The sequence below is a fragment of the Falco peregrinus genome, chromosome 9, assembly GCF_023634155.1.
Source record: "Falco peregrinus isolate bFalPer1 chromosome 9, bFalPer1.pri, whole genome shotgun sequence".
Lineage (NCBI taxonomy): Eukaryota > Metazoa > Chordata > Aves > Falconiformes > Falconidae > Falco > Falco peregrinus.
Genome location: NC_073729.1, coordinates 7,397,359 through 7,420,184, shown reverse-complemented (window position 1 = coordinate 7,420,184; position 22,826 = coordinate 7,397,359).

Sequence of the window (22,826 nt, the reverse complement as noted above, 5' to 3'; positions counted from 1 at the left end):
ATATACAAAATACAGGTAACTTAAAAAAAGTCTAGAGTTACTACCAGCTTTAGTGTCCTAGTAAGGAAGAGAGATTCTTCCTTCAAGATTGCTTCTTTTAGATTGTGATAATAATAGTCCTCAGAATATTACTGGAGTGAAAAGAAAGTAATCTCTCACTAAGCATGAAGGATCAACTATTTTAAATAAGTATTCTATTAAAAGTCCCCACAGATACAGTGGACTATTTTAAGCCCACCAAAGGGCAAAAGCTGTACCTGATAGGATACAAAACAGAGATTCAGGCTAAATCAGCGGAGGTTTATTGGGATAGGAGACATTCTTCACTGCACCCAGTCACACAAAGTGTTTTGATACTTGGGATGTTCCTCTTTCTCTGTCTTTTACTACTCCTTTCCTATGCCCAGCTGCCTCCTGCTGCACTGATGGTTTCATTTGTATTTTATTTTCCAGAAATTTGAAGTGTACTGCAAATAACATCCAAGCCTGACCCAGTATTATCTCGGTCAGGGAAACATCTTAATAGGGATAGACGGTTTAATTGATTAAAAAAAAAACCCTGGCAAAATAGGAGCAACATTGAAACTTTATGTGCAACACTGGAAAGCAGGTGCAGGTTTTCTTCGATTTTTTTAAAAAACGCTAAGTGGTAGGAACAGCAGCTGACAGAGCTGCGTACTTGCATTTGCTTCACACACCCTCCAAGCTCTCCCTGTCTTGTCCTTGTTGTAACTACAGCCACATTAGCCTTCTAACTAGCTTTATAACCAAGGCTTTTCATCAAGTAATATTGGTCAAAGAATTAAGGTCAGGCTGGCAGTTGCTGACCTCTTTAATCACATAATAAATCCTGATCATTCTAGGGCTACAGTTCATTTACACAACCTCATTGTTACATACTTTACTGGGCAGTCACACCTAGCACAATATTTTGCTAACTATATGAAAATGAAATAAATCATAAGGTTAAGTGCTGTGGCACAAAAAAAAAAAAAAAGATAAAGAAAAGAAAAAAACAGTAGCAGGCAAGCAAGTGAAAAATGGAGATGACAGCTGTAGCTCTGTCAAAAAACATTCACTATTATACAGGGAAAACAATGAAATAGAGTTATTTTGCCTCATTACTTTTCTGTAACAAGATACCTGGTACAGGCTCCCCAAAACAAATCAGAAAAGTCTTTGGATGAGAGTATTTCACCATGTTTGATGAAAGTACTCACTATAGGTATAAAACCCTGTACCCTGCAGATGTAGGACCCACCTAAAAACCCATCAGTTGGTACAAAAAGGAGTAGTCTGTATTCTCAGAAACAAAGACTATAGCGAGAACACTATGCCCGTTTTCTTGCCACTTCCCCAGATATTGCTAGGAGATAGTACAAAAACTGGTTTTAAAACTATTTTCCTGTCCCTCTTCATCTGCCACAGAAGTCTCAAAATTTGCCATATATCAGACATACAGGCAAAGTGCTACTGAACTTCCAGAGCTTTCTCCGTTAACAGCCCCTTAATCCAGTACAGATGAATTTGCCTGTACAAACTATTCTGAAGCAGCTCTAGTTTGTGCTACAGAACAATCTACTGTCAGTAGCCTAGGGGGGAAGAAGAAGAGACATGCTGTCGTCACATTTTCATTTTTGACAGAATAGAGCTGGGCTTAAAATCAGGCATTCTATGGCATCTAATGAGAAGCTTTTGATTAAACAAATATTCTCTTCAAAAATTAATGCTTTTCAATAAATAACCATCCTATTGAATACTTTTAATAGAAACTTTTAAATGAGAATAATGTTTTCATTTGTAATTTTTTTTTTCTCTAAAACATTCAACTCTCAGCAAGCTCATTCATCAGAGCAAGTCAAGTTAGCTGTTTAAGTATGCTACCAACACTACTATTTTTCTTCATTTCCATTAAAATGTTGCAGAGGGGTAAAAGCAATTCTTTCCAACTTTGGTAGAAGCTTTTTCTCTTTTGTTTTCTTCATAGATATATAGCCTAGATAGCTAGCAATTGATGGCAATTACGATTCAAACAATTCAGGTTTACATATCCAAAGAGAAGTGCAGTCAAATGTGTATCTCCTGGGTCTGTTACAGAGTAGCTTCTTTGTAAACGGTTTATCTTAATCTGTGTAGCTTCCTATGACCAGTATGTTCCCATTTCATTTTAAATTTATAAGCAGAAAATTTTCATGTTTATCTACCTGAGATCATCTCAGCTGTTTATCACTGTCACTGTAGTCTGAGAACTGAAGACATCACCTCCGCTAACTTAAGGCTCAAACATAATACAAGCTGAGAAAGTACTGTGCTCAAAAAAAAACCCAAACCAATCTATTTGAGAATGCTTTCTAGGAAATCACAGAGGGAAGTAAAAGAAAAAAAAAAAAAAAAAAGAGTTTTGTACACAATGCAAAGTTGATGACCTTAATGATGAATTAGCACACACTAAATTTGAAGCTGCCACCTGAACAGGAGAGGCTGCAGACATCAGAACTAGAGTTCAGAATGAACATATGAACATTTAGGAACGACCTAAAAATAAACATATCAGTTGCAAATGCCCAACGTTCTAAACTCCAATTGGAAAAAGCCAAGAGAGACCAATTTTGCCAATAATGATTCAAAGGAGCGGCTGTCATAGGTCACAAGCAGAATGTTAGTCAGCAGTTCCACAGCTGGGCTGGAAAACAAAAAATCCCAAATAAAACACGGTTCACTGCAATAAGCATAAACAAGAACATCATCAGGAAGACACAGAATTTGTACACTTCACTTTGTGCTACAGCCACAACTGGAATACAGTGTCTGGGCTGGGGCATCATGTTTGAAGAGGAAGCAGCTTCCCTTTGGCCCACTGGAGACAACGATGACCTGGAAAACATTCTCTAAAGACAGACTGAAAGAACTAGGGCTGTTCAGTCTAGACAAAAGATGACTGAGGGAAAGTATGAGGGCAGTATTCATTTACACAAAAGATCGTTCCAAAGCAGAGAGGAGTAAGTTTTCTCCTTGTCCACTCAGGATAGGACAACAATGTCAAGCTTCAGTTTCAGGTCAGGCATTAGGGAATGCAATCTTCCAGCAGTGATGGTAGGCTACCAGCCAAATTGACTAGGAACACTGCGGCATCCCCAAGCCTGCTCACTTTTAAAGCAAGCGGTTTAGGTGTAATCAATCAAACCTTGAGGCTGGATCTGTCAATCTAGCCCATAGCAAAGGACATATTTAAGGTTCTTTTCTGATCTTACTTTTAATGAGTATTAATGGCTGCACACACCACCAGCAGCCCCAGTATTCAAGAGGATATTATTTCATATCCACTAGCTGCGGTGTAATTAACACCAGAAAGCAAGGCAGTGGTGAGTGAGGCCCAGTATGGTATCAGAAATAGCTTAAAATAGGTATCAGAAATAGAAGTGAGCAGCATGCTGCTTCAGTGCCCCACATAGCTGCAAGTACCCAACTAAATTATTCTAAAGTCTCCAAAGCACGTTTGGAAAGACATGAGCACTTCATTAATCCGAACTGTGATTGAGAATGTAGTCTCTGGGATTAAGCTCTTATACTGAGGCTTTGCTTAATTTTTTGGCCCAATGGTAATTTTTGAGGTTTCTTCATGGTTGGGCTAGTTTTTCAGAGGAATCTATCTGCTCTCTATACATGAGTTTCGCATGTGTGCATAAAGTACGTAAATTTTCATTCTAACAGCAGACCCATAATTTGCCTGCTATGTTTTCAGGGAAGCCTCACAGCTTTCTTACAGAACTACAGCTTGGTGACTGCATGGTTTATTCTTCCTGGACTGAACAGGCTTGAAACTGTGTTTCAGATTTCAAAATGGAAAGAGAATGCATGCCATACCATCATGAGCAAAAAAATTGGATTTTGCTACTTGGAAAATGCTTCTAAAATAAACTTCGGGGTTTCTTTCCCCATCTCCTATGAAACATTTAAGGAAAATCCATGTGCTTCTTTTGCCTGATAATCATTTGAAAATTACAAGAGGGTCCAACCTGCTTATCCACATTTAGCCTAAAAAACACAAGATCAAACAATTAGAATTGCATCTCAAGTGCATGTGTTTGCTAAATGAATTTAACCATAACTTTGATTGTCTCCTCCTTCATGTCTGGAGCCTGTGTAAATAGTGCTCAGATCAGTGTATGAAATGGTGCCAATTTCATCCTGCCTTTAGTGAAATTATCACAATCCTACCCATTTAAGAGTAAAATAAGGTGTATTATTTACCGTTTCCATACTTTGTGTTTTACCCTTTCACTGTGACACGACTAACAACAGAATTGCATGTTACCTCTCACAAACCCAACTGTTAGAGACTAAAGGACTTGCGCACTTACAGTAATTGCCTTAAAGGCATTTTTATTTCATGCTTATAAAAGATTACCTTGGCTTTGAAAACTTGATGCCACTATACAAGGATATTTATTTACATTCCTACTTAAAATTAAATTATATTTGTGTATGCAAATGTACTAGGGGGGAGGGTTTAAAAAACTGGCAAGTAAATCCTAGTGCACTCAGAGGTGGAAATTATTATCCATTTACCCATAATGATTAACGGTTAAAACGCACACTCTGATGTTTGCTGTGTCTCAGGAAGAACAGAAGCTTTTGTTTCCCTGAAATAAAAAGCCACATTTCTTTTTACAGTAAATGCCTTAAAAGGGGGGCACGTCACTCTCGTGGCACAAAGCCAGATAAAGATACCCCTCACATACTAAAGAGTAAGTTAAATCCATAAGCCTTTTTTATGAGACATTAACAGAAATACAAGTTGAAAAAATATGAAATTATACTTTCCTAATAAGTATTAACTTGCATAGGGTATTGCAGAGTTGGTGCATAGAAGCTTTAAATATCACCTCAAAAAGGCTGAGAGTTGAAAAAAAGAGCATGATAAGCCTTTCCAGGGGTGGGGACAGTCCTCAGTAAGATGGCATGGCATCACCTATTTTAGAAACAAGATTTTTTTTGGTTGGCCAATATGCAAAAAGAAGTAATAATAAAGAAAAAAAAAAACTGAACAATTTAAGCAGATGACTTTGGAAGCATTCAAGCATCCACAAGAAAAACAAAAAACACCATTACAAATAAAAATGAACCATCAGACAACGTTAAAACATGTCCATTTGCCCAGCTGATACTATAAGGATCTCTTGGCACTAGCAAGGGAGACAGAATGGGTTTGACTTTGTTTTCTTTTTTTACGGAACGATTTCGCCTTTTTTATTTAGGCTTCACACTTTTCCTGGGGCCTCTGGGCTCCTGTCCAGGCCAAGATACTTCGCAATTGACTTTGATTTTCTGAGGTAAGTGATCTGTCACTTTCCAAGCAGTTATAGGAGGGGTCAGGAGGGAGGTGGCGCAGTATGGCCTCACTCTGGCTCCTGCCTCCCTGACATTGTACACGCTAATGCAATGTGAAGTAGCACGTCTAAATAGCCTGTCAAACTTTTTTGATGTTAGCAAACCCACAGATGGGATTCATTTCCACACTGTTCAAAAAACGTAAACGATACAAGGACATTAAAGAGCATTAAACTACTTGATGACATTTTGGTCACATTAATGAAAAGTGGCGTTTATAAACTACTACAAAAAGGTGGGGGCTGGGAGAAGAGACGGCAAAGAGAGAGGAAAGGAGAAGTGAGAAGGGGAAAAGGAATTAAAATCACTAAAAAAAAAAAACCAAACCCAAAACCAAAAAAACAACAAAGGGACCTGGACAGTCTCTGGACATCATCAAAGAAATTAAGACTTTAAAATGCAATAAAACCCAGAGTGAAGTTTTCCCTACACGTGTGCACATGTACGTGTGTCCGTGCTGTTGCTTGGATGTAAAGGCTGCACCAGGGACCTGGAGCAGGAATTCTGCCTGCCTGCCTGCGTCTACATTTGTATCTGTTCACTCATAGTGGTGCATAGCTCCCTACTTACGGCATTCCATAAGTGCCAGGGACCAAGGTGTTGCTGAATATAAGCAAGCGTATCAAATCCAGCCTCACCAGCTTAGTCCCACTTAGGCCTGATTTAGCATAGAGAGACTTCTGTGCAAACATCTCCCACGTCATTCAAGAGCATTAGGTTGCACTACAGCCGATAAAGCCATAAGGGACTCTAACATGCAGATCGAGAGGGTAAGAGCCAATGCCAAAAAAACATTCAACTATGGAAATTTCTCAGATCTGTTTCTGCCACTTATACAACCTGTTAGGCACACTCAAACAAGGATTCGGACCCATCTAGGTATAAGGGTTAAATAGTTGCTGGTTTGCCTGCTAGAGCCGCAGAGGCCTCGGAGTTGGCTGCACCAGGATGCCAGCCTTGCTGGGAAGAGGGGCAGACAGGAGACATGCTGCGCTGGCTACGCCACTGCCACTAGCAGACGCAGCAGATTTTTTTCCAGCGTTTGTGGTTACATTAATTGTTAATGACAAAGGCAACCTTCACTCTGTGTGGTTTCCTGCCCGTATTTGGATCCTTTACAAGGCCCCCCTTTTTCTTCCTCTCCTCCCCCTCCCACCATCCCTTCCCTTTCTCTGATAGGAAATGCAACCCGAGATGTGCGAAAAAACACTGCGCATATTGTCATTTAATTGGCCCCTCGCTCAGGCGCATCGGGCCTCAGCGCGTGTGCTGTAGGGTGTCTGCTCCACAACAGGAAAGAATAAACCCAGACTCAAATCATAGGAAATTCATCAAATATGCTTCTTAGAGTTCTGTCTTTCAAGGTCTGTTTCCCTGCCATATGATCTCTATAAACCAAATTACTGCTGGCCTGAGTACAAGACTGGAGGCGCCTGGGGCTAACATATAATGAATGCCAAATGCATGTGACAATAGACTGATCATGGAGAAGAATTGAAAATTTTTTAAGTAGTTCTTTTATTTCATTTATAAAAAGCAAACTGACTACACTTAATACGTCTAAAAGGAGCCAATCATTTCCCTGCAGTTCCAGACCTGTGTAACAAACCTTTTATATCAACCCTATTAAACAGCTAGGACACATGATACTTTTGAATAAGGCTCAGTAAAATATAGAATAGAAAATAAATTAAGATTAGTTCATTTTAGTTGGGAGGAATGTACACATGATTGAATTAGCTCAATTTTTCTTTGTACAAGCCTTCACACATAAAGATTCCACCCTTCAACTGCAACACAACAAGAGGGCAAACTCCTTCTGGTGGGAATGTATTATCTCAGAACTGCTGGATTCAAAAAAAGTAAGAAAGCTCCTTAAAGGCTAGAGTGATGTAAGATGAATTATTTTTATTAATTTGTGCAATTAGTAGTCAACAGAAATTTTTATCCCGGTGTTGCCAATTATTCTAAATAACCTAACAAGTTCAAGTGTTGCTATTGCAGGATCACAGGAAATGTGAAATCTCCAGAAGAAAATATATTATACGCTCTACTATAGACAGAGGATAATTAACACTGCTTTTTAGGTTTTAGAAAATACTGCACTTAGAACTGCAAGTCAACTAACGGACCGTCTATAACCTAGAAATGCTTCCATATTCACAGGCATCAGCAGTCTTACAGAGTTACAAAAAAGTAATAATACGTGCATATTAATAGATCACATTTTGTCCTTTGGGAGTATATTTTTTAAAAGGGCTAAGGCAGCAACAGTAGCTCCTCTAAAAACTCTAAATGCTGTAATTGTTTTAGATGAATTACAGTGCTCATGTTAATGGTGAATATTTTGTCTGTGGAAGTATTTGATAAATACAGCCAAAGAAACAAAATAGCCCATCTTTTAAGTTGACATTTATAAAAAAAGAAGAAAAAAAAAACAACAAAAAAACCAACAGAAACAAAAAACAACCAAAGACGTTGCTGTTTGAAGATTTGGAACTAGTTAAGTACAAGATTATTTTAACCACATTTCAGTGAGGAACGTGAAATATGGTCCATGAGGTCATGCAATTCAGCAAAACATTTTTTCCCTTCCTTTTTGTTTTTCCTGGTTAAATAGAAACAAAAGCAGAATTGCCAGAATACCTCCTTAGTCATATTTTAATCAAAGTGCTTCAGAAAACTGCATTTAGCTAATAAAAACTTGCATCCCCAGGGCAGTCTGTTGGAAGAATCTGAAGAGGCATTGGCCTACTCTTGAAAGCAGTAGCTGTGTTGGACACATCGGGGACACACACCAACGCCTAGGTCTCAGCCCATATTCTGAAGAGCTGCTGCATAGACTGAGGAAATGAGATAGGAAAGAGAAGAGCTTGCAGGAACAGGACTGTAATTTTGAAATCTAATGTCAATTTATTAGATGGAGCAGAGCAATATTCTTTTTCACAGGTATTGGGTATATTTACATTGCTGTAGAGAGAAGGGTCTGCTCTTCTGCCGGTGTAAATCAGTTGGAAATGGCTTTACTGACATTACAATTACTGATAAGAAGCCACCAGCAGTGAAATACGGATCAATGCTAGAGCATCTATTTGTAGTGTTCTTTTAAAGTACTATGGAAAAATGTTTGCTTTGGTGTGTGTGAGAAAAGGAAAAGTTTTTTCAAGTAACAACAAAACAAAATTGTGCTACCTCTATTTTCAAGTTGAACAGGAGAAGAATTGTTTTAAATTCAGTTTCACATACTCATTCCTACCCATAAAATTTCCTTAACCTGGTCAGAAAAACAGGGACTAGGCAAGGTATTAGCTTGTAAAGAACATTTGTCAAATACTTGTTTCTGATTTCTTTATGCAGGGTGTCAAAACATACACGTACACAAATGACTAGTCACTCTGGACTGTAGTGACAGCCATTACATGATTCACCTTCTTCATATTTCCCACGTAGGCGTTTATATACAAAAAGAATATCAACAAGCTAGTTATATAAAACAATGCAAAACAAGCCAAATAATGACTATAAACTATGTTTTTTAAAATGCAACAAGAGAGCAAAATACTTTTGATGAGCGGTTGCTCGCTCTCACAAAACTTCTTCCATAATTTTAAAACAGCTTTGCTTCCCCCTTGCTGAAAGCTCTTTCAGAACTTTTTCTAAATGTATTAATAACTAAATGAATTTCATCTTGTACAGTATTTTCATATGCATCATCTGATTTACCTTCATGTCATTAAACATCCTGTTTGAACAAGTTTAGGACTGACAAGTCAGCAGAATGGAACTTTTCTCTCCTGGCCACTGCTGGAACGAATCTAGGACCACTGTTTGCCCTGGAAACATGAAGACAGATAGAAAGTCCATCACATCATCTGTAGGGCCACGTGACCTACCCAGACACTTCACTCAGGCCATTTGTTCTGCAGTGTTATTGCCTATGAGATGCAGGGTTGTTTAGCTCAAAGCTCTTCTCACACTCAACATGCTGAATCTCACAACAGTGTACGGCACTGGATCGTGAATTTGCCGCCTCAGAGATATTTAGAGCAGGTGCTCAAACATTTTGTCTGCATGTGTGGCAGACTGGTGTATTTGAGATACAAGATTGCCTAAGGCATCACTGAATCCACAGAGATTTGAACAGACATTCATTCAGATGTATCAGCAACAGTGCGGTACAGTAGAAAAAGTATCGTTACTTGGAATTGCCATTTCAGGCTTTGACATTTCCTACTTGCATACATCCTCCTGACAAACTGAACATATAAATACAAATAGCAAGAGAAATAGCAATCTTTACAAACAAGTAATCTAGATTATCTCAAATATACTTGGTCTCTTTCTTCAGAAACACACATTTAACTACTTTCGGAACATAATAACTGGAAGTAAAGATCTTCATATTGTTTGTGTATTGTATTCTAAGTAACTGTGTTAAGAATGAAAGTGGCCTGCATAAACTTGATTCAGCATTCTTACTTAAAATGTAACTTCTTGATTTTCTACAAAATCCTACATCAAAGAATACAAAGGATTACTGGTGCAACAGAATTTCCTTTTCTCCATGTTCAATGTACCTGTCTCTGACTATATCAAGTATTGTCCAAGGCTTGGGTGGGTGGGGGGAGCGGAAATAAAATCAATTCCTCTGTGGACTTTTGGTGATACTTATCATTACAGTATTCCAGGGTTTCATATTAATATATCACCATGAGTGAAAGGAATATTACCAGTACTTAGAGATGAGAAACTATAGCACAGAGATTAAAGGTATCTATGCTACTTTAGTTTTAAATATAAGGTTCAAAGTACCTGATTTAGACTATTTAGCACTATATATCACTCAATCATTTGCAACTATGCATACTTCAGCAGATGAAAGCACCGTATCTCAAGTTAGACCCCTGAAAAAAGACGACAGACAAATAATGACTCCTTAAAAGCACAGTTTGATTGAGATTTGATGAAAACGCTGCGGTAAAAGACAATAATCTTGTGCCATAACCAGGAAAACAGCCTTTTATCCTTATCCTTGCACTTCTCTACTAAATGTACTGAATACTGTGAACTGCCACACCTGGAATACAAGGCAGGAAGTCTAAATATCAAAATACATAATAAATTCTATGAGATATATCTTTGTACCTTAGATACAAAATATTTAAAACGGGTTGAAAAAAAAAAAAAGTGGTCATTTTATTACTGATCAGATGGGCTACTCCTGCGTGACCATGGCAGCACCTTGAAATTAGACAACTGCTTGTCATAGGAAAATTTACAAAATCAAATTAGTACTTAAACCCAGACTTCAGCAATTGGAAGACCATCACCTCCACCAAATGCCTCTTCAATAGGTATTTAATCCTGGAAGGCTTTATCGAGTCTTACTTCACATGGAATTCCTTGAAATAGTCTATGCCTACTTTTCCAACAGCTCACAGAAGGACTTTTAAAGCAGCAACAATGGAGGGGCAACAAGCTTATTTCTACTATTCTTCTCTTCCTGAAAATACATGTGCAGAGTCATTTGAGATACAAATAATTGAAGCAGTAGAGCTCAGAGGCCCAAATGAAGGTTGGGAGCCAACTGCAATATATAATATATACGGTCTGAACACATTATGGAAAGAAACTCCACTATGAAGAAATTTCACTGGCAAGGCAAAGAAAGCAAAAGATAGCAAGCAAACCGTAAGTGCGAGCAGAACTAGACCAAGGTGTACATCAGATGGCTGGCACTTCTGGGAACTGGCTCTAGGTTTCCTGAATCCTTGTCTGCTGCAGTTGTTGACATCTGGCAAACACTGGGGTTTTGGGAGGGGGGTAGTGTTTGGGTTCTTTTTTTTTTTTTTTAAAAAAAAAAAAAAAAGAGCCAAGGAAAAAAGCTCATTTAGTTAATAAGAGATGTTAGATTTGACTGTAAATAGAAATGATGCTTTCATTAAAAACACTCAAAATATTCACAACTGTACCCATATTTTCCAATGCAAAACAAGGAAATCTAATTCCCCCTTTAATTCTATAACGGGCTGCAATGTTAATTCTAGTAATAATCCCAGCACTGAAAACATAACACATAATTTTACCATTGCTAATACTAGTAAGATTTGACAAACATTAATTTAGAGTAACTTATTTAGCTTTTAACCAAGTTATAAAAGTACTGCAAGAACAGCTATCATGCATTGATGTTTTAATGGCAACCACTGAAACAATAACATCTGTATAGGGTCCATCTGGAAATTCATGAACCATAGATGACTGAGAAAGGAAAATCAAAACCTGCCTATAGTACAAGGAGTGTGGAAGTTAAAGAGTTACACACATGCAAAAATCCAAATGAGTCAACAAATACTGTGAGTGCGCCAAAAAATAGTTTAGTAGAACATGTGTGCTTCTTGTTTATGCAAGCTTTTCAGAGAATGTTTTTCATAAAAGAGATGTAGCACCGTTCAACGCTCAGTCACTGTGTTTCAGGGGATATGTCTTGGCTGCACTACGATCAAGAATTCAGACTGCTACTGAAGGAGGAAACAATCTCTCCTGAGGCAGTTATGATTTGAATCTCCTATTAGGGTGGAGAAGTTTGTTTTATCCTACTTTTTTACCTCCTTGCCGTTATCGGGCGCACATGTCATCCATCAATTTCTTGCTGCACATTTTGCATGCAAATACCATTAGTAGAAGCATGGTATTGCAGCTGCAGGACAAATGCATGAAAACATCAATTCTTAAAGGCCAAAAATTGCAAACAAAGAATGTCTAACAAATCATTAATGCGAGCATCCATAAAATCCATGGTCATTAGATGCACTTTTGATCAGAAATGATAGCACACAAATTTAGCGATTTACGTTATGATGGGCCAAGGAACAAGAAAAAGTATACCGTTATGAATGCTCAGTGGGTTTCACGTTGCTTTACCTCACTGGAGTTATTCCATGTTACTGTAATATAAACAAAGTTAGAATTTCTCAGGAAGATGAAATATCTTTTTAGTTTTATACACTGCTTTTAACACCTACAAGATTTTGTTTCTGCTTGAACAATTGCCCTTGAAAAGCACTGAGTATGAAGTGATGCTCTTACTCCTCATATACTCTTCAAAGCATATACTAAATACTAGTGAAACCTTGTCACTGCTCCCCCCACCTCAGTTCCCCGTTGAAGTCAATGAGAGATTTGTTACTCAATTCAGTGAAGGATTTAATCCTTTCTCATTAGAGATATATTCAGAGACCACAGGCTTTTGTTTGGCAGGATCTAGTTTCCACTTTATTCAAACCGTCATAGCTCAGGGAACAGGCAGGGTCAACTCCCTAATGAATTCTGAGACCAATTTGTGTACCTTTTGGTCAACTACAGAATTGTGCTCACTCGACTCTCAGGTATTCTTTGAAGTATTTTGTCTTCAGATTTTAAGCATTAAAGTAAGACAGTGGGACAAATTCTGTTCTCAGTGATCTTAACATAAATTTAAAAGGCCTGTATTTATACAAATGAGAAATAAGATCTATGGCTTTGTTCCTGTCTTTGTGACAGGGATAGTTATACAACTTGAAAAGCTGTGAAGCAAAACGTACACAGGGTATCTAATTGATTACTTTAATTCTTCAAATAACTTGTAGCTAGATCACAAATAATTATTTTTTTTTCTGGGAAACACAGTTCAAGTACCCTATTTAGTCATTAAGAAGTATACACACCAACATATCTATATACAACCTGTATCCAAGTGCTTTGTAAGTGCAGTCCTCCAATACTTAGCTCTGCACATGAAGAAAAGTAATTGTGCAATTGTCAAACTTTCCTTGTCTTGAATTTGAGAACCTTAGCCATAAGGATGGCTCGTCATAGCCTGTTAAGTCACCAAGACAAACTAGCTGTTTCACACATAGGGTAAATCAGTTAGTGATTTCATAGCCGTTTCACTTCCAGAAGTGTCATATATGTAAGTGGGTGAGGCCACCCACATGGTGCAGTGTTGTGGTCTGGTTGCTCTGTTGGAAAAAGCTGTATAAAGTCAGGTTTTTGGCTTCTGCCAGCACATCCAGATGATTTCAATTTGTTAGGATTCCACTAGAGTGGTCAGCATTACTTTGACAAAGCTGTGCCAACAGACAACTCTTTCTGCAGCCTTAGGAATTTCAGCACACACTGGGACCAGGCAGAGGTACAGAGCTATCTACTTTATCGTCCGTTACTCATAATGGCTTCTTAACTTTGGGTCCATTAGGTAGCACCCACATATACAAGTGTTTATTACGTGGCTTACATACAATAAACACTTTACTGAGCTCAAGTTTCTACTGATAGAGTGAGGAGAGATTATGACAATAATCGTACCTTAGGGAACCATATATTGAGTTCACTTTTAAGTACAGTTCAGGCTCTTGAAATTTACAGTAAGACATTAGACTGAACTTGCCCATTAGTAGTTGAATCAGTGAGTGCCAAAAAAAACCCCAAAAAACCCCCCACCACTACAATTTTTATGCTTTTAAGTAACTTAAATTACATATGTAGGACAACAATACCACAGAGGTCATTCTCTTTTTCAACTTACGCTTTTTCAACCCTACCTGTAAGGATGAAAAGTCCTTTGGATCATCTAAGACTATTTGTTGATCACAAAAAAGTTGAAGTATTCAAAAGGTGCTCCTTGAATTTTCTGATGGAGTTTTACTATGCAGTAAAAGAGAGGAAATAGTCTTGGCACTTCTTATGTTCCTGGTGTTCAGCAAGTTAACCATCAGCATGAGTCCAACCTCATACTGGCAAGAATTTCATGTTCTCAGAATTTCCATCTACTAGTTTCTATTTCATTAGAGAGATGGTGTGTGGAGAACAAATGGGTTCTCTTTCTAGACATTTAGACTGTTGTATAGGTTGTTAAATCATCAGAGGAATTAAGTGTTTTAAAAGTATTTAGGACTAAGACTGCAGCACATAAAGAAAGAAATGTTTCTTAGCTAAATACTTGGAAAAGTAAGTTTGTATCATTGCTGATGCCACTGATGAACTCATTACCTGCAACAAAATTTCCAGTTTTGGAACCAGACTCTAAGTCTACTCAGAATTGACAGCATATGCCTTTCCTTTTACTTCCCCACCTTGTCCTTCTACCTTCATCAGACACACAAAGACAACTTACAGAAAGTGAGATGTTTCTACAACTAAGTGTAATATAAGAGTTGAGTGCCTGGACAAAGATCATTTCATGACACACTATTTCCAGCAGTCAGGAAACAAACCCATCAACTAATAGTAACCCAACTGGTAGACACACACATACTTCCCTGATTTTTACTAAATTTATGGGTTTCCTAAGCCAACTAAGAATTTTATGTTTACAGAACTGCTAAAGGCTTGGAACATTTTACAGACCTAACACTGAATTGATAGTCTGTCTACCCAAGTTAATAAAAGTCTGATGCATAATATAAGTGGATTTTACTCCTCAGTAACAACTTGACCTATTTAACAATAGGAAGCCAGGATCATCTCAATGTCTTTGCATGTTTCTTTTGGAAAATATGAACAATAAGTAACTGAGATCACTATGAACTGACTGTTGTATGCAGCAGCAAAAAGGACCAAGCAGATAGTACTTCTCCTGACTCAGCAAACAGCAAGCTGAAGTCCACAGTGCTAACAGACAAAGTTATTATAGTAGTTCAGTCTCATGAACAAGTTAGAAAGTAAAATTTAATGGACTATAGCTTCTGTGGCATCTTCCCTAAATGAACTGGGGAAATCACCAGTTTCAGGATCCGAATTTCTGCCACTTGTAAGAGATATGCAAAGATCAGAACAAAACCCCACATCTTAAACAAATATGAGAAAATCATGGGCTGCAAAGCTAAAATATTCCCTTTCCAGCACTGTAGAAACGCATATAGAAGAAACTGTGCTCCTACCCAATAAATCAAAAACATAAACCCAGTATTACTCTACACATATACATAGAAACTAACAGATAATGCAGATCAAGTCACCCAAACACACAGTAGGCTCTTCTCAGAGCTGAGGTTATAACACTAAGCGCCTAACAACTGCAATACATCGCTAAATTCTCTACAGTCCCCAAAGATTCACAAACGGTCCTGAGTATGTTCACAAGAAGGCAAAGGTATTCAACCTTTCTGAAGGCATTCAGCACTTACCTACGCTTAACTGTGTTAAAACTGTTCAGTAAAAAAAAAAAAAAGTAAGTTCATAATTTATTTCAAATAAATGGACAAACTCAGCCTATGTTTCATTAGCAAGGAACAATTTTATAGCAAGTGTTCTCATGTCACTGGAACTAAAGAGCTGCCAGCTGCATAGAAAACCTTGCTTAAAGAAATACCATTTTGGGAAAACTTGAAGTATCCCTATATCCTTTCCGTCTCTTTATGTGTATTTAAATCAGCAGCAACATACAAAATCTGAACTCTTAAAATAAAAGTCTGAACAATGTAATTTCTATATTTACCATACTAGTAGTCTCATGCCAAGATTTAGTCTTTGGAATATTTGCTGCATACGTACCACATACATGTTACTACAAGAAATAACAAATATGTAGCAACTGGGAATTCTGTGTTCAACTCTCAAAACACGAAAAGCAAGTGAGGTATTTTTGCACAAACTAAAAATGTGCAATATCTAGTAGTAGTACATCCAGGCTTAACTTAGGAAATGATCTAATTGTGAACACAAGCCATTCTCTCATCTCACGAACACAGGACTTTTTTGAAAGCCCTGAACCCCAGCTAATGTTTCAGCCAAGCCTGTCTGGCCTACTTCGTGGCAGGAAGCCATCAGAACAGTGGACTTCACTTGGTTTTGCTCACAAGGGACAGAAATGTTTCTCTTCTTAAAGGTCCATTCAGAAGTTCCAGCATTCATAACAACAGAAGTAAATTAGTTTTAGTTGCAATTAAATATCATTCTATTCAAAGAGCGGAACAAACATAGTTTAAAGTATGTAGTCTTGACCTAACAGTGCCTGGACTAGAAAAAGAGAATGAAGCTGCTTGCCAGTGTCTTTAATATGACATTCCGCAAACTACCTTCTTCTAAGCTTTTTATTTTTCTCTTCCATAGGATGGGAACGATACAAATGCTGTCACTAGGCAATGAAGTAGGAACACATCAGGCAGAAGAATCTGAATCTGGAAAAGCTGTGTTAAGATGGTAAACATAAGTGACTTCAAAACGAGCACAGACAGCCCATCCATCAGAGGATGCAAAAAGAGAACTGATGAGGACAACTAATTGGGACTTGTATCCAATAAAAATATAGGTAATAACAGCATAAGAAATTCTTGAATGCATAAAGGAGACTAACTAAATCCAAGCAGACCTTAAAAAGAAGATCATCAGCTGTTTAACACTGCACCTTTGTTTAAAAGTTATAGAACTGAGGACTGCATAATCAAATGTGCACATTAAGCTTGCTTTCCAAGGATTTTTTTTTTTTATTTTTAAATCCAGTAACACAGGCTTTATCATCAATACGGTATATTTGGAGCCAATTGAAAAAATCATGTGATTTCTTGCCGGATACAAATCATATGCCTTGAATAAGGACTAGCTGGATAACTCACAAGTCCCCTAGGGAAAATATGTTGTACAGACTACTCCTCGTAAGTGGGGATTAGTATCGAATCCCACAGGAAGTCATGCACTGCAGTGTTCGTTTTCATTTTGTTTTATATTTACTGGCAGTTGATACTGTTCTTTCAGCTTGTGTTTAACAGACAGTGCAGCATGATAGATTTTTCAACACATGTAACATTATGTCTTACGTTTTGGCTATCTGATAAAATTTACTAGGTATAATTGTTGTCCAGTGGGTCTTACAAAATTGAAGATGGGATGGCATGAACTCAAATTTACCACATGGAATTTTTATGCTCAAAGTATTTCCAACCTTATTACAGTATTGACGTGGCAGCTGCTGCCACTGATCACCATTAATCACAGTGCTGATGTTCTCACCCCCATGCAGTCTTCACTTTTTTTTTTTTTTTTTTTTTTTTACTCTTATTAAACCTGGGTATTTTCCCATTATCGGCAGATTTCGTATTGCTTTAGCTTAGAGCTTAGTTTATGCCATTTCTGGCCAGCTCTGATTACTCTTTCTGTATGTTTCCCCACATTTTCCAAACTCTTCTTCCCTGTCCCATCACCAGCCTGCCATTTGAGATCAGAAAATAACTTCTTATTGATGTTAACTATGCAAAGGAAAGAATGTCACACAACCCAGTGTATACACCCCAGCACTGATACTACAAAACCATTTTCCTCTTCATAGCGTTCAAAATGGAGGAACTGTCTAAGCTATCTAATCCAGTATTCTGCCGTCAGCTAATTTTAGATACTTTTACCATTGGAGTAAAAACAAACAAATCCAACAGCAGGCAATTTCTACTAAGTTTCCTTGTAACCCTTCAGAAGTTGACTGGGTGTGATCTGCACTACCATGATCAAACTTCCATCAGCCCTGCTTTGAGGAAAGGTGCAGACCAGCTGACCTCAGGAGGTCCCTTCCACTGAAGTTTTTCTGTAATTCTGTTCATCAACTACAACCTGCCTAATACCCTAAACTGTATCTCTAATCATGAATTTGTGATTATAGCCATAGGAAGATCTCATTTATTTAGTGAAGTCAAGTAAGGAGAGCCTGACCTAAGAGCAGATGCATGAGCCAGAACACTTATTACTGAAGTTAAATGAGAAGTCAAATGTTACCCTGCAGAGCTTCTCACGAAAGGGAGTGGAAGAGGATAAAGGGATTGTACCACAAACTTTTTGACATGGAAAGCTGTCTACAAAAGTGGTGGTAGGGAGTGTAGGAGAAGAGCTGTTCATTCACTACTTAAAACCACAGGGACTGTGAACAGATAGTACCAACTGCTTTACCTACAAACACCAGTGCAGCAGACACACCTATTACACTACCTGAGGCTCAATGTTTTTAAGTCTGTTTGACTTACTAGTCTTATCTTCATGAAATACTCATGCATAAATGTTATAACATTGTACACACCACCCACATCTGTGTGCACATTTATTGTCAGAATCTTTTAGGTTTACTCTTGCCATCTTTTCAAATTCTCTCTAAACTGAAGTTTTCCTTCTCGATAAACTGTCCTGCCTGCATTACTGAAAGACTCTTGCTATCACTACATAGTACAGGGACTTGTTACCGCACATGTTATACATGTTGCGCCTTCAGTTGTTTTCTCCAGAAAAAGATCATGGGGGGATGGTATAAATTGAAATATATTTGACTGATAAATTGTTGTGTCAACACACAGAAAATGCCTTCATATAAAAAACAAGTCTACCTGTCCATCCAGCATTGCAACAACAGGCAAAACACCTGTGCCTAGGCAAGGTAAATTTTAGGACATGGTAGTGCATTTCTGCTAACTTGATGTAAATAACATAGGCAAAGGAGAGTGAAAGCGGCGACAGACTCCAGCTACATGTCCTCAGGACTTGGCATTGCAGTCACCAGCACAAGCTAAACCTCTCATTGCATGCAAGTGCAAAACATGGCAGAAACCTCTAAAAAATTCCTGTTTGGTAAGATCGTGTATGAAACTTCCCTGCGGTATACTTCATTCCATGACTGCTTGAAAACCTTTGTAATATTTTATTTAATAGTTTATCTTTTCTTGTAATAGTTTTTATTGCAAACCATGAGGAGACCTCCTTTATGATCACCGGTGTTGGTCATCCATAGGTTTTTTCTCATCAGTGTGGCAAACACCCATTAAACAATTCAAATGATGTTGATTAACCAAATTTATGGGGATAAAGGAGGGAGGCAAGGAGGATGCAAAGGAAACACTGCACCTGTCTAAGCATCCAAAGTATTAAATGTCACCTGTCACCAATCAACACCATTATTACAGGAAAGCCGCCTACAGGTAGAGACACAGTTTTTATTTGCTCCTTGCAGGTTAAGAGTGGGGGTTGGCTTTTTACTTGTTTTTTTCACAGTTGGATTTCCCAGTAGCAATTTTAACCGCAGCCCTTAGGCATTAGAAAACAATGGGATACGGGGTTGAGAAAATACATCCATTCGTATATACACTGTCAAAATATCTTGGTTTGATTCTATAAAGACAGGTAACAATATTTAAGCCTTTAAATTGTTTATGAAGTAATCAGAATTTAATTTGTTCTGTTCAGATTTTAATTATATACCATGTGCTTTCCTGAGAGGACACTACCAAAAGTATAGCTGTCAGATGGAAATTAATTTGCTAGTAGATGACCACATACTTCATGAATTATACATGAAACTTTGTCTCACAGTGACTGTTGCTAAAAGACTCTTTCATCACTCTTACGTTTAAACAAACCATGATAGTTTTTAAATAAGTCTGATCAGCAGTAAGGAGATTATGATAAAGTGCTAAGAATGACTTCTAAAATAGTATTTCAGGCACATTTCATATTGATGTGTTTTCTGCAATTTGGGTCATGTTCCTCTGCTCTTAGTTGTTAGGAGAATGATGGGCAGACCATTGCATTCGCTTTCAAATACAACATTGATAGCTGGATTTACATTTCTTTTTAAGACTCAGCTTTTGCAAACAAGCCTTAGATTTCAGACATAATTCTGTTATTCAAATGGGAGAAGAGTTTGATAGCTATGCTAATCACTTTTATCTGAGAAAACATAACTAATAGCTTGGTTTACATTTGCCTGCATTTATGAGCATAATTTTAGCACATAATTTTATTGCACTATAAAACATAATACTGCATTAGTCCGCTCTTAAAAAAAAGTTACCTTAGAGTGATTTGCACTTAAACCTTCGCACTACATTTAAACAGTATCGTTTTAAAATTTTGACCTTTTAAAACCAATTTTTTAAAAAAAACCCTGTCTAAAAATTAATCCCACAAGGCTATTTTCTGTAGAGGTAATATTCAGTGGATGTATTTAAGGTAGTCATTGCCACGTTGATCACAGGACTGTTTTGAGTCAGTCATTCTCATGTATAAATTGGACTGAATTAAGATAATTTGTTCTTACATCGCATCAAAAGAATGCCTTAAAGTTCTCCATGGCTGTATACATCAACAAATTATGTGGAAGAAAAGAGGAATGATCGACACAATCTTTTTTTTTTTTTTTTTTTTTAATGTAGTCAGTGTTTTCAGCGCTGGAAACCAAAAAGGAAATAATGCCTTATATTTTAAGAGGGTCAGTTATTAGATTCAGCGGTGCATAAACAGAAAGAAAATATGCTCGAAAGAGGCTCCATTTTGTAGTATTGTACTTAATATTTCCTCTTGGAATAGTCATAGCTAATAACGATATGGGAACTGTTTTCCAGAACAAAACTATTCGAATTTTTGACACAATATAGTGATCTTATTATTAATAATGCTTGCACATACATAGCAGGTTTCCTCTCAGAATTTGAAAATATGTTTACAAATTTAACCTTACTATTCCCTTGGTGTCAAAAAGTAAAGGTACCAAAATGCTAGACTCCCTGTGATACCACAAAATTACCCGTGACAGAACCTGGATTTTCATGCAGCTCTCACCTTCTAACTAGTCAAACACCTAAGAAAGGTCTGAAAGTCAACAATTGGTCTTGTAATCTCCTGCAGCATGCAATGAATTTTGTCCCTCACCAAGCCCCTTCTCCCCGACGGTGGGGTTTTTTTCTGCAGTACAGATATTACCAAATTAACACCCCTTTTCCTATAAATAGACAGAAGGTTAACCTTAGCTATAAAAGTAAATCTATATATTTTGTATCTTAAAGGTAAACACAGCCATATTAAAGCAATATTTTGTCTTCCCTAATATTACAGAAAAAATGTTTATAAAATAGCATGCTTGCTTAGTGACTGCAAGTTATAGTACTAAGCTATATTTTTGGTACTTGGTTTGATAAGGTTTTTTTTTTAGTTTGTTCTTTGATTTTACAGTATATTGGTGCCTGTGGAATACTTCACATGATATGTGGCATTAATTGAAATACTAATATGGCTCAATTTTAGAGTTATTCCATGACATTTAACAGACTTTTGTCAAATTGAGACATCGAGAAATATGCATGCCAAAATGACCACTAAACAGAAACCTTTTTACATTGTACTGTAGCACCATGAATTCACAGTAAAAACAACAGGGAAGACTTGGACATACTATTTTAGTTTAAGAATAAGGACTTCTCCTAAACTGAATCAGAGAAGTTAAAACACTCAGAATTCCTATCCCAGAAAATATAAGCTGTAAATTGAAAACAATATGTGCAAATACAGCTTTCAATTAATTTCCATAAACAACACTGCCAAATCTCTCAGTTTTAGGTGGATCTTTGCTGCTTCTGAAGGGAGAAACTGCGCCCTAACTGGAGGTGTTCAAAACACAACTGCTTAGATCCTGCTAATGATCCATTCAGCCCGTACTGCTATGGAATTGTGGCACTCACTGGTGACGTTGCTGACTCCCTCAACTGTAGAGTTCAATTAGAGTAGTTATTGAACTTAATAGAAGTCATATCAAGTAAGATGAACTCCAACAATCTCTTCCTTTTAAAATGCAGTTTCTCCATCACATCATTTCACAAAACCCCTTTTTCTTCTTTAAAAAAAAAAAAAAAAAAAAAAAAAGAGCATAAAGGTCATAGTCTCATGGTTATGGGAAAAGCCTTGCAAACATGACCAAAAGTAAATTAACCTGCAAATAAAAAGTCAATTAACCAGCACATAATGAAGAAAGCATACAAAAAGGAATGCAAATAAGTAATTGAAATAAAAATGCGTAATTCTAAATTCATATTATGACTTCTGGCATTCTAATCCAGATACCTGGAATGCTAAATCTTACTTCAAGCCTGTAACTGTTAATAATGTCAAAACTGCGCAAGGCAGGTGCAGAATAGCCTCTAGTATGACAGCACAGGTTGAGAAGCATTAAGCAGGACAGCAGGAAATGGGCACCTTCAGTAGTGCAAGGGTGAAAGAACTATAAGGTTTTCTCTCTCTACAGTAGCATGAGAATCTTAAAAACTTCAGGATAGTGCAGAGCAATTTTTAAGTTAGTATGGATATGCGTGGCCCTTTCTTTTCCCTGTTACACCTGCAGCAAGGGAGGAGAAATAGAGTAAAAAAATCAGCCAGTGTTCTCCCCACCCCCAAACCATTTGCAGGCCCAGTTAGACTGTTGGTGGAACAACTACTCTGCAATGAAGAATTTCTTCTGCCACATAACTACTCAGCATACAGAATTTGTCTTTATCCATAGGACATTAGGCAGAATTTTGATGGCTTCCATGTAAATTTTATGTGAAGAAGACAGTGGGACTCAGTTATTTTATTTGCACACATTTGTTCATATTCCTTCACATCTAATACTAGGTATTTAGTATGCAAGAATAAAACAGTGGCCTTTTCCTTTCGAT